The sequence below is a fragment of the Hemitrygon akajei genome, unplaced genomic scaffold (assembly GCF_048418815.1).
Source record: "Hemitrygon akajei unplaced genomic scaffold, sHemAka1.3 Scf000058, whole genome shotgun sequence".
Classification (NCBI taxonomy): Eukaryota; Metazoa; Chordata; class Chondrichthyes; order Myliobatiformes; family Dasyatidae; genus Hemitrygon; species Hemitrygon akajei.
In genome coordinates, this window is record NW_027331944.1 from 973,109 (window position 1) to 985,651 (window position 12,543).

The 12,543-nt window shown below is 46.0% G+C and overlaps 1 long non-coding RNA gene across 1 annotated transcript in view; it reads right to left on the reverse strand.

Moving 5' to 3' along the window:
• Positions 1–1,877, reverse strand: part of LOC140721639 (uncharacterized) — a 212,207-nt gene extending 210,330 nt beyond the window's left edge. Inside the window, exon 1 of the long non-coding RNA XR_012097420.1 lies at positions 1,761–1,877. This is a non-coding gene — a long non-coding RNA (uncharacterized lncRNA). The remainder of the gene's footprint in view (positions 1–1,760) is intronic.
• Positions 1,878–12,543: the final 10,666 nt, after the last annotated feature.

Genomic DNA, 12,543 nt, shown 5'->3' on the forward strand with positions numbered 1-12,543 from the left:
CCTGGATCTGCAGCGATCCCGGACACGGCCCTGAAGTGTGATTTTATAATAATCGGTTCCCCGATGCAGAGTGACGGTGAGAAACGGGACTGATTATTCAACCGGTCACTCCTTGTCGCCGGTCAGTTAATTGTGTGTGACCGTGAGCAGATTATTTATTCCCGCACGTTAGCAGCTCACACATTGTTTCATTGATATTTCTCATAAAAAATCAATAAACCGCTGTATCTTCCTGACTTGTGTCGGACTCGAGTTTTATTTGAGGTTTCTGTTGCCCTCCACACCCTGTGCACTGCAACAGTGGGTCGGAGCTCCTCACACTGACACAGTAGCGTCTCAGCTCCAGGCTGAGGGAGGTCGGACAAGCAGAGTCTAGGAGCCCAGGATCTCATCTCCACTAGATAGATAGATAGATAGATAGATAGATAGATAGATAGATAGATAGATAGATAGATAGATAGATAGATAGATAGATAGATAGATAGATAGATAGATAGATAGATAGATAGATAGATAGATAGATAGATAGATAGATAGATAGATAGATAGATAGATAGATAGATAGATAGATAGATAGATAGATAGATAGATAGATAGATAGATAGATAGATAGATAGATAGATAGATACTTTATTCAACCCCATGGGGAAATTCAACATTTTTTCCAATGTCCCATACACTTATTGTAGCAAAACTAATTACATAAAAATACTTAACAGTAAACATATGATATGCATCTAAAATCACCCTCTCAAAAAGCATTAATAATAGCTTTTAAAAAGTTCTTAAGTAGTTTACTTAATACATTGAGTCCTAATCCCGGCACATTACCATATCCTACTCCTGGCGGTTGAATTGTAAAGCCGAATGGCATTGGGGAGTAGTGATCTCTTCATCCTGTCTGAGGAGTATTGCATCGATAGCAACCTGTCGCTGAAACTGCTTCTCTGTCTCTGGATGGTGCTATGTAGAGGATGTTCAGGGTTTTCCATAATTGACCGTAGCCTACTCAGCGCCCTTCGCTCTGCTACCGATGTCATACTCTCCAGTTCTGTGCCCACGACAGAGCCCGCCTTCCTTACCAGCTTATTAAGACGTGAGGCGTCCCTCTTCTTAATGCTGCCTCCCCAACACGCCACCACAAAGAAGAGGGCGCTCTCCACAACTGACTTATAGAACATCTTCAGCATCTCACTACAGACATTGAATGACGCCAACCTTCTAAGGAAGTACAGTCGACTCTGTGCCCTCCTGCACAAGGCATCTGTGTTGGCAGTCCAGTCTAGCTTCTCGTCTAACTGCATTCCAAATACTTGTAGGTGTTAACCTGCTCCACACATTCTCCATTAATGATGTCTGGCTCCATATGAGGCCTAGGTCTCCTAAAGTCCACCACCATCTATTTGGTCTTGGTGATATTGAGACGCAGGTAGTTTGAGTTGCACCATATCACAAAGTCCTGTATCAGTTTCCTATACTCTTCCTCCTGTCCATTCCTGACACACCCCACGATGGCCGTGTCATCAGCGAACTTCTGCACATGGCAGGACTCCGAGTTATATTGGAAGTCTGATGTGTACAGGGTGAACAGGACCGGAGAGAGCACGGTCCCCTGCGGCGCTCCTGTGCTGCTGACCACCGTGTCAGACCTACAGTCTCCCAACCGCACATACTGAGGTCTATCTGTCAAGTAGTCCATGTTAATGGGTTTCACGGCCTAACATCAGACCTCCCCACTCCGGACCTGCTTCAATACTCACCGAAAGGAAAATCTTGGTGTCGCCCCGCAGAGAATGATCCGTCCCCGGCTCCCCGCCCCAAGGGGCGAGGGTGAGGACCCCCTCCCGATCCCGCTTCACAAAGAACGAAAAACAACACCGCCCTTCCCGGACTGAGCATGCGCGATGTCGTCAGCGCGTCACCGGGTAAGTGGGCGGGGCCTCGGAACGAAGCTGCAGATCCATGGCTGCCCTGTGTTTTCAACCCCAGTGTTACCCCCCCCCCCCCCGCCATCCCCAACTCAATTTGACAGAATTAGAGAAAATGTATCAATTTTGATTCCTTTCAATAAGGCTGGTGACATGACTTCTATTATTCTTTATGTAAATAAGTGCCATTGGGCATCACCCCTGAATGGACTTGTTCCACCATCCACGTGTTCAGACTCTTCCATCTGAGTAGCTCACCCACCTCTTCCATTTTCAAACACATCACCCTGAAAGTCTTCTGTATACAAAGGAATCAATGTTCCACTCTACGAAACTAGTCCTTGGAATGTAACAGTTGGTCCAGATGTGATCTGATTCAAACAGATTATCATTTTGTTTGCTCAATCCTCTTAACCTCTGTTACTGAAATCTAACTTGCTTACTCTGTTTCATAGTTTTGACAAAAGACATGGACATTAACTCCAATTCTCCTTGCAACACGGAAAATGCTAGAGGAATTCAGTGGGTCAATTAACATCATAGAGGGAAACAAACAGTCGATGCTTCAGGTCGAGACCCTTCAGCCTTTAAATTTCTGCAGCACTAAGGATGCTTTACAGAATACCTTTCTAGGCAAAATTAATGTTTATCTGGATAGTCAGCTTACCCTGTGATTTCCTCATCTCCTTTGTAGCTAAAGCACGACTCCCATGCTGAATGCTGCTTACATCAGTGGTCACATTGTTAACCCTCAGCTCTTGCCCCAGCGACTTCCGACCATAAGCGTTTTCACCAAGTCCTCCATTGACATCGTCTCTGCCTGTAAAGAAAATCACATTGCTCAGATAAGAAAAAAAAGCAGCAACCTTCTTTCTACTGATTCTTGCCATTAAAATTATAGTTGTGCCAAATTGAGACGTAAAATACAGCACTCAAAAACTATTCAATTGAACATTAACCTTATGGCTTGTAAATCAATCCCACTACCATTCTGGGAGAGAAAAGTATATCTGCACACATTGGAGTATGTTTTTTCCCTAAGAAAGGGATACTCATTGCTGGCACCAGGAACTGTTGACTATCTGTCAAACTGCTTTCTAAAAGGAACTATCCTTAACAAAGAAGCTTCTGCTAGAAACAATTTAAAAAAAAACAGATTTTTAATTCTTCTTTCAGGCCTTCAAGTAAATACTGTTACCTCTTGAATTGAAAGTATTGTAACATAGATCAATACAGCACAGTACAGGCCGCAATGTTACGCAATCCTTTTAACCCAATCCAAGATCAATCTAACCCTTCTTTCTCACATAGCACTCCAGTTTTCTTTTATCCATGTGCCTATGCACATGAATGTCTTAAATGTCCTGAATGTATCAGCCTCTATCATCATCCTCAGCAGTGTGTTCTGTGCACTGAGCACCGTGTTAAATTAAAAAAGGCGCTGGCTGTCCACTATCTATGCCCTTTATCTTACACACCTATCAAATTGCATTTCATCCTCCTTCGCCCCATACAGAAAAGCCTTAGCTCACCAAACCTTTCCTCATTAGACATGCTCCAATCCAGGCAGCATCCTGGTAAATCTCCTCTGCATCCTCCCTTAAGGCTTCCACATCCTTCTAATGATAAGGTGACGGGTCTGAACACAAGACTCCAAGTGAAGTCTAAATAGTTTTACAGAGCTGCAGCGTCACGGCTCTTGAACTCAAATCACCCGGCTGATGAAGGCCAACACACCATATGCCTCCTTATTAACCTCATCAACTTGTGTGGCAACTTGAAGGGATCTATAGATGCGGACCACAAGATCCTTCTTTCCTCTACGCTGTCAAGAATCCTGGTAATACAGATTCAACTTTGTATCACTTCACACGTGGCAAGGATGAATTCCAGCTTCAATTCCACCTGCCATCTCTCAGCCCATCTGTACATCCTATCAATGCCCATTGTACTTTATGACGAGCTTCTACACCATCTACAATATTATCAACCCTTGTTATCAAATTTACTAACCCACCCTTCAACTTTGACATCCAAGTTGTTTATAAACATTACAAAAGAGCTGGGGTCCCAGAATAGATCCCTGTGGAAGGCCTCTAGTCACAGACCTCCAGGCAGAATACACTCCGTGTATTACCATCCTCTGTTTTCCATAGGCAAGCTAATTCTGCATACATGCAAAGCTTCCCTGGATCCCATGCCTACTGATTTTCTGACCTAACATTGGAAAGCTTGTTGAATGCCTTACTGAAATCCATATGCACAATTACTGCCCCATCTTCAGTTTGTAACTTCCACAAAGCAGTAAATCAAGCTCGTGATTTCCAACCTGCTTCACTCAAAACTATGCTGATTATCCCTAATCAGCCTGCCCTCCTCCAAATGCTCACAAATCCTGTCTCTAAGAATCCTCCCCCCATTAGTTTGCCCAGTACTGACGCAAGTCTCACTGGTCTGCAATTCCCAGGGTAATCCTTATTACCTTTCCTGAAGAAAAGGAAACATTTGCCACCCTCTGGTACAACTTCTAGTACTACGCCAGTGGCCGAGGATGCAAAGATCACTGCCAGTGATATGAATCTCCTCTTTCACTCCCATAGTAACTTGTGGTACAATCTATCCAGCCCCAGAGACTTACCTACCCTGATATATTTATTTTTTTAAAGTTCCAAGACATCTTCTTTCTTAACCTTCATATGTTCCAGCACATTGAACTGTTCCTCACTGACTTCACATTTATCAAGATTCCCCTCACTGAAGCAAAATACTTAATGACCTCCGCCAACTCCTCTGACTCCAGGCATGTTTCTTCGCTCTTCCCTGATCAGTCCTGCCGTCACTCTAGCCATCCTCTTTTTCATATACTTGTATATGGCACAGAGTACTTCCTTGGAAGGTTGGCGTCATTCAATGTCTGTAGTGAGATGCTGAAGATGTTCTATAGGTCAGTTGTGGAGAGCGCCCTCTTCTTTGTGGTGGCGTGTTGGGGAGGAAGCATTAAGAAGAGGGACGCCTCACGTCTTAATAAGCTGGTAAGGAAGGCGGGCTCTGTCGTTGGCAAAGTACTGGAGAGTTTAACATCGGTAGCTGAGCGAAGGGCGCTGAGTAGGCTACGGTCAATTATGGAAAACTCTGAACATCCTCTACATAGCACCATCCAGAGACAGAGAAGCAGGTTCAGCGACAGGTTACTATTGATGCAATGCTCCTCAGACAGGATGAAGAGGTCAATACTCCCCAATGCCATTAGGCTTTACAATTCTACCGCCAGGACTTAAGAACTTTTTAAAAGCTATTATTAATGCTTTTTGAGATAGTGATTTAGATGCATATCATATTTTTTACTGAGTTAAATATTGTATGTAATTAGTTTTGCTACAACAAGTGTATGGGACATTGGAAAAAAGTTGAATTTCCCCATGGGGATGAATAAAGTATCTATCTATCTATCTATCTATCTATCTATCTATCTATCTAATCTATCTATCTATCTATCTATCTATCTATCTATCTAAAAAACATGGGGTTTTACCATAAGACATGGGTGTAGAATTAAGCTATATGGCCCATCGAGCCTGCTCCGCCATTCAATCCTGGCTGATCCTTTTATTTCTCCCCTACTCCGCCCCACTCCCCAGCCTTCTCCCCGTAACCTTTGATGCCTCGTACACCCAACAACCTGGCCTCCACAGCTGCTTGTGGTAATAAGTTCCACAAATTCACCACCCTCTGGCTAAAGAAATTTCTCTGAATCTCGGTTTTAAATGGATCCCCAGCTATCCTGAGGCTGTGTCCTCTTGTCCTTGACTCCATCATTGTAAACATCCTTTCCACATCTACTCTGTCAAGGTCTTTCAACATTCAATGAGATCACCCCCCCCCCCCCCCCACCCTTCTAAATTCCAGCAAGTACAGACCCAGAGCCATCAAACGTTCCTTGTACAATAACCCCTTCATTCCTGGAATCACCTTTGTGAACCTCCTCTGAACCTCTCTAATGCCAGTACATCTTTTCTTAAATGAGCCCAGAACTGTTCATATTACTCAAGATGAGGCCTCACCAGTACCTTATAAAGCTTCAGCATCACATCCCTGCTCTTGTTCTAGACCTATTGAAATGAATGCTAACATTGCATTTGCCTTCCTCACCACCGACTACCTGCTAGTTAACCTTTAGGGTGCTCTGTACAAGGACTCCCAAATCCCTTTGCATCTCAGATGGTTGGATTTTCTCCCCATTTAGAAAACACTCTGCACATTTATTTCCTCTACCAAAGTGCATGACCAGGTGCAACCCGTCACTTTTGTACAGGTCATACCTCCCCCAGAATAGATCCCAATGATCCAAGCATCTTAACCCTGCCCCCTGAACCAGCTTCTCAGCCATGAATTTATCTGGCAAATCATCCAGTTTCTATGCTCGCTGGCACGTGGCACAGGCAGCAATTCAGAAATTACTACCCTGGAAGTCCTGCCTCTCAGCTTTTCACCTCGCTCTCTAAATTCTCTTTTCAGGACCTCTTTGCTTTTCCTTCCTACGTCATTGGTACCTATAAATACCGAGACATCTGGCTGCTCTCCCTCCCTTTCCAAATGACGCAATGTGAGTCATCCCTGACTCTGGCACCTGGGAGGCAATGTACCATTACGGTGTCCCGTTCACGCTCAGAGAATCCCTTGCCTATTCTCCTGACTACTGACACTCTCCCATGTCACCACCACTCCTCTCTTCTCCCTCTTTCCCTTCTGCACCACAGATCTATGCTCAGTGCTAGCAGTCTGGTTTCTGTGGCATTCCCCTTGGAGGTCATACCCCACAACAGTATCCAAAGTGTGTTACTCATTGAGAGGAATGGCCACAGGGGTGCTCGGCGCTAACTGCCTATTCACTTTTCCATTTCTCCTGATAGTCACCCAACTACTTGCCTTCTGCAACTTTGGAATGACTACTTCCCTGCAAATCTGATCGATTATCTTCTCACTCTCCCATACAAGCAAGTCATCCAGCTGCTGTTCCAGATCCCTAGCATGGTGTTCAAGGAGCTGCAGCTGGATGCACTTCATGCAGAAGTAGCTTCTTGGGAGATCGAGTCTCTCAGGACTCCAACACCTAACAGGAACACACAACAGCCATTTACTACACTATGTACAGTGAGGGGAAAAAAGGGAACCTTAACAGAAGCTTACCCAGAGCCAGAGTCTTTCCTTAATCCTAAGCCTTCAAGTCCCCTCCTAGCACTGTTAAATCACTTCTTGAGCTCCTTCTTAGCTACCTTAGCTGATCTTTGTTTTCTAAACCTCAAGTACTCTTCCTTCTTCCTTGACTAAATGCTCCATTTCTCTTGTCAACCATGATTCTTTCATCTTATCACCCTTTACCTGCCTCATAAGGACAAACCTATCTAGAACCCTACGCAAGTGCTCCCTAAAAAATATTCAGATTTTCAATATACATTTGCTTGAGAACATCTGTTCTCAATTTATGCTCTCAAGTACCTGCTTAATACCATTGTAATCAACCCTCCCCCATGAAATACTTTCCCATACTGTCTGCTCCTACTCTTGTCCAAGGCCAGCTAAAGGTCATAGAGCTGTGATCACTCCTGAAATCCTCACCCATCAAGAGAGTCGTCACCTGACCAGCTTCACTGCCTAGTCTAGATCCAGTATGGCCTCTCCTCTAGTTGGCCTGTCCACATATCACAACACTTTCCTGGGCATACCCAACAAATTCTGCCCCTCCTACATCTCTTACAACAGAAGTGCCAATCAAAATGAGGGAATCTGATTTCTCCCACGACTTTTCCCTGTTAATTTTATATCTTTCTAAAATTTGCCTACCAACCTGCTCCTTAGTGTCTACTGGGGGACCTATGGAATACTTGCAAAAGCATGATTGCTCCATTTCTGGTTCTGTTACCCACACAGACTCTGTAGATGATGCCTCGTGTCACTCTCCCTTTATGTAGCTATGATATTTTCCCTCATTAGAAGTGTTGTCCCCAACTTCAATTCCCTCCCTCCCTGTCCTTTTTGACCCCAGAAAACACTCAGAAAACGTGTTCTGAGAGGTTGGTGACCAAACATACCAATCGCTGCCTGAGCAGTGACTTAGATCCATTCTAATTTACCTTTCACCACCACAGGTCCATAGCAGAAGTCATTTCATTAGCTCTTCACTTACTACAGTTTTGCATTCAATACTATTAACCCCTCAAAACAAATCAATTTGCTTCAAGACCTAGGCCTCAACACCTACTTGTGCAACTGTTTATTATTTACTGTAATGCCAGTACTGTTTTTGTGCACTTTATGTAGTCCAGTGTAGGTCTGTAGTCTAGTATAGCTTTCTCTGTGTTTTTTTTATTTACGTAGTTCAGTCTAGTTTTTTGTACTGTGTCATGTAAACCATGGTCCTGAAAAACATTGTCTCATTTTTACTATGCACTGTACCAGCAGTTATGGTTGAAATGACAATAAAAGTTGACTTGACTTGAATCGAATCCTCAATTTCCTCACTTGCAGACCCTAGTCAGTTCAGATTGGCAACATCTCCTCCACAATCACCATCAACACTGGTGCACCTCAAGGTTGTATGATTAGTTCCCTGCCCTACTCACTTTATACTGGGAGGCCAAGCAAAGCTTCAATGCCAGATTTAAGTTTGCTGATGACACCACTGTCCTTGGGCAAAGCAGCATATAGGAGGGAGATTAGACACAGCTGACTGGTGCCCACAACAACAACTCTCATTCAACGTCAGCAAGACCAGGGAGCCGAGGAAACCGATGTCCAAGAGCCTGTCCTCATTGGAGGATCAGAGGTGAAGAGGGTCAGCAACTTCAAATTCCTTAGTGTTATCATTTCAGAGGATCTGTTCTGGGTCCAGCATAGCATGCAGTGCCATTACAAAGTACAAAGAAATGCCTCCACTTCCTTAGAAGTTTGCAAAGATTTGGTATCTAAAACTTTGAAAAACTCCAATATATGTGAGGTGAAGAGTATATTGACTGGTTGCATCAAGACCTAGAATGGAAACACCAATGTACAGAAAAAGCCTACCAGAAGTAGTGGATACCTTGAACCTGCCTGTCCAGGTGGACCCATTGTCTCAGATTGCTCCTGCCCCACAGAACTCATTTCTGCATACCTTGATACCTTGAACCTGCCTGTCCAGGTAGACCCATTGTCTGAGATTGCTCCTGCCCCACCTAACTCATTTCTGCATACCTTGATACCTTGAACCTGCCTGTCCAGGTGGACCCATTGTCTGAGATTGCTCCTGCCCCACCCAACTCATTTCTGCATACCTTGATACCTTGAACCAGCCTGTCCAGGTGGACCCATTGTCTCAGGTTGCTCCTGCCCCACCCAACTCATTTCTGCTTACCTTGATACCTTGAACCTGCCTGTCCAGGTGGACCCATTTCTCAGATTGCTCCTGCCCCACATAACTCATTTCTGCATACCTTGATACCTTGAACCTGCCTGTCCAGGTGGACCCATTGTCTCAGATTGCTCCTGCCCCACAGAACTCACTACTGCATACCTTGATACCTTGAACCTGCCTGTCCAGGTACACCCATTGTCTCAGATTGCTCCTGACCCACATAACTCATTTCTGCATACCTTGATACCTTGAACCTGCCTGTCCAGGTAGACCCATTGTCTCAGATTGCTCCTGCCCCACCGAGCATGCGCGTCACCAGGTAAGTGGGCGGATATATATCCACCCAACTCATTTCTGCATACCTTGATACTGTCTTATCCCCCCCTTGTTCAATCCCTTCCCACCTATGTCCGTGACACTTCTCACGCTTTGAATTTTTTCAATGGTTTTAAGTTCCCTCGCCCCCTCCGCCTCATTTTCTCCATGGACGTCCAGTCCCTATATACCTCCACCCCCGACCAGGAAGGTCTCAAAGCTCTCCACTTCTTTTTGGATTCCAGTCCTAAACAATTCCCCTCTACAACCACTCTCCTCCGTCTAGCGGAATTAGTTCTTACTCTCAATAATTTATCCTTTGTCTCCTCCCACTTCCTCCAAACCAAGGGTGTAGCCATGGGCACCCGCATGGGTCCCAGTTATGCCTGCCTTTTTGTTGGTTATGTGGAACAGTCCATGTTCCAAGTCTATACGGGTATCCATCCCCCTCTTTTCCTTCGCTACATCGACAACTGCATTGGTGCTGCCTCCTGCACGCATGCTGAGCTCGTTGACTTCATTAACTTTGCCTCCAACTTTCACCCTGCCCTCAAATTTACCTGGTCCATTTTCGACACCTCCCTCCCCTTTCTTGATCTTTCTGTCTCCATCTCTGGAGATGGCTTATCTACTGATATCTACTATAAGCCTACAGACTCTCACAGCTACCTGGACTATTATTCTTCCCACCCTGTCTCTTGCAAAAATGCTATCCCCTTTTCGCAATTCCTCCGTCTCCGCCGCATCTGCTCTCAGGATGAGGCTTTTCATTCCAGGACGAAGAAGATGTCTTCCTTTTTTAAACAAAGGGGCTCTGACGGTGGTGTCAGAAAAGAGGATGCTGTCCAAGTTGCATGCCATCTTGGACAATGACTCCCATCCACTCCATAATGTAATGGTTAGGCACAGGAGTACATTCAGCCAGAGACTTATTCCACCGAGATGTAACACTGAGCATCATAGGAAGTCATTCCTGCCTGTGGCCATCAAACTTTACAACTCCTCCCTCAGAGTGTCAGACACCCTGAGCCAATAGGCGGGCCCTGGACTTATTTCCACTGGGCATGATTAACTTATTATTATTTAATTATTTATGGTTTTATATTGCAATATTTCTTCACTATTCTTGGTGGTGCGTCTGTAACGAAACCCAGTTTCCCTCGGGGTCAATAAAGTATGTCTGTCTGTCTTCACCTCTGCTCTGAAACGCATCTCTCCCATTTCCCGCACATCTGCCCTCACCCCATCTGCCCACCACCCGACTCGGGATAGGGTTCCCCTTGTCCTCACCTACCACCCCACCAGCCTCCGGGTCCAACGTATAATTCTCCGTAACTTCCGCCACCTCCGACGGGATCCCACTACCAAGCACATCTTTCCCTCCACATTCCCTTTCTGCTTTCCGCAGGGATCGCTCCCTATGCGACTCCCTTGTCCCCCCATCCCTCCCCACCGATCTCCCTCCTGGCACTTATCCTTGTAAGCAGAACAAGTGCTACACCTGCCCTTACACTTCCTTCCTCACCACCATTCAGGGCCCCAGACAGTCCTTCCAGGTGAGGCGAGACTTCACCTGTGAGTGGGCTGGTGTGGTATAATGCGTCCGGTGCTCCCGGTGTGGCCTTTGGTGAGACCCGACGCAGACTGGGAGACCATTTCGCTGAACACCTACGCTCGGTCTGCCAGGGAAAGCAGGATCTCCCAGTGGCCACACATTTTAATTCCACGTCCCATTCCCATTCTGATATGTCTATCCATGGCCTCCTCTACTGTCAAGATGAAGCCACACTCAGGTTGGAGGAACAATAACATATACTGGCTGGGTAGCCTCCAACCTGATGGCATGAACATTGAATTCTCTAACTTCAGTTAATGACCCTCCTCCCCTTCTTACCCCATCCCTGATATATTTAGTTTTTATTTTCCACCCTCCTCCTTTTTTTCTCTCTTTCTGCCCGTCACTCTACCCGTTCTCCATCTCCCTCTGGTGCCCCCCTCCCTTTTTCTTTCTCCCGAGGCCTCCCGTCCCATGATCCTTTCCCTTCTCCAGCTCTGTATCCCTTTTGCCAATCACCTTATAGCTCTTAGCTCTCCTCTGGTCTTCTCCTATCATTTCGCATTTCCCCTCCCCTCGTACTTTCAGATCTCTTACTATCTTTCCTTTCAGTCAGTCCTGACGAAGGGTCTTGGCCCGAAACGTCGACAGAGCTTCTCCCTGTAGATGCTGCCTGGCCTGCTGTGTTCCGCCAGCATTTTGTGTGTGTTGCAGATGCTGCGGATCCGCGGTAAAACGGGATCACGTGACGGATGGAGGGTCTCCCACGTGACCCGGTGACTCCACTCCTCGCCCCTCACACGCTGCCCGACCTCCCCACCGCATCTCCCACATTATTCCATGTTTACACCGGGTACATGTTTAACATTTTCCCTCCGTATATTCCCGTCCCATCCCTCCACCTCCCTGGGTCACTGTTACGGGTTCGAATCCCGTTCCGATCCGACTGACATTTTAGATCCAGAACAGAATTGTGCAGGTTTCATGTAAATCAGTCTATGTTTATAAACACTAATTTCTATTCACATTCCTCCTGCCTCACTGGACAGGAACACTGAGACATCAAGTGAGAAACAGCAGGAGGAGGCCATTCAGCCCCTCTAACTATCAACAAGATGGCGGCTGCTCTCCCATCTCGGCCACATGTTTCTGCCCGATCCTCATTTCCTCCATCCCTTCGGTCCCCACACATCTGCCGGCCTCTGTTTTACGTGGGGACGATCACCGAGTCCTCACCGCCCTCTGTGGTGGGGATTTACAGACATTCACCACCCTCGGAGTGGAGGCATTTCCCCTCATCTCAGTCCCGGACCGTCCACTCCTTTTTTCAGAGACTGGGATCCCTAGTTCAGCCG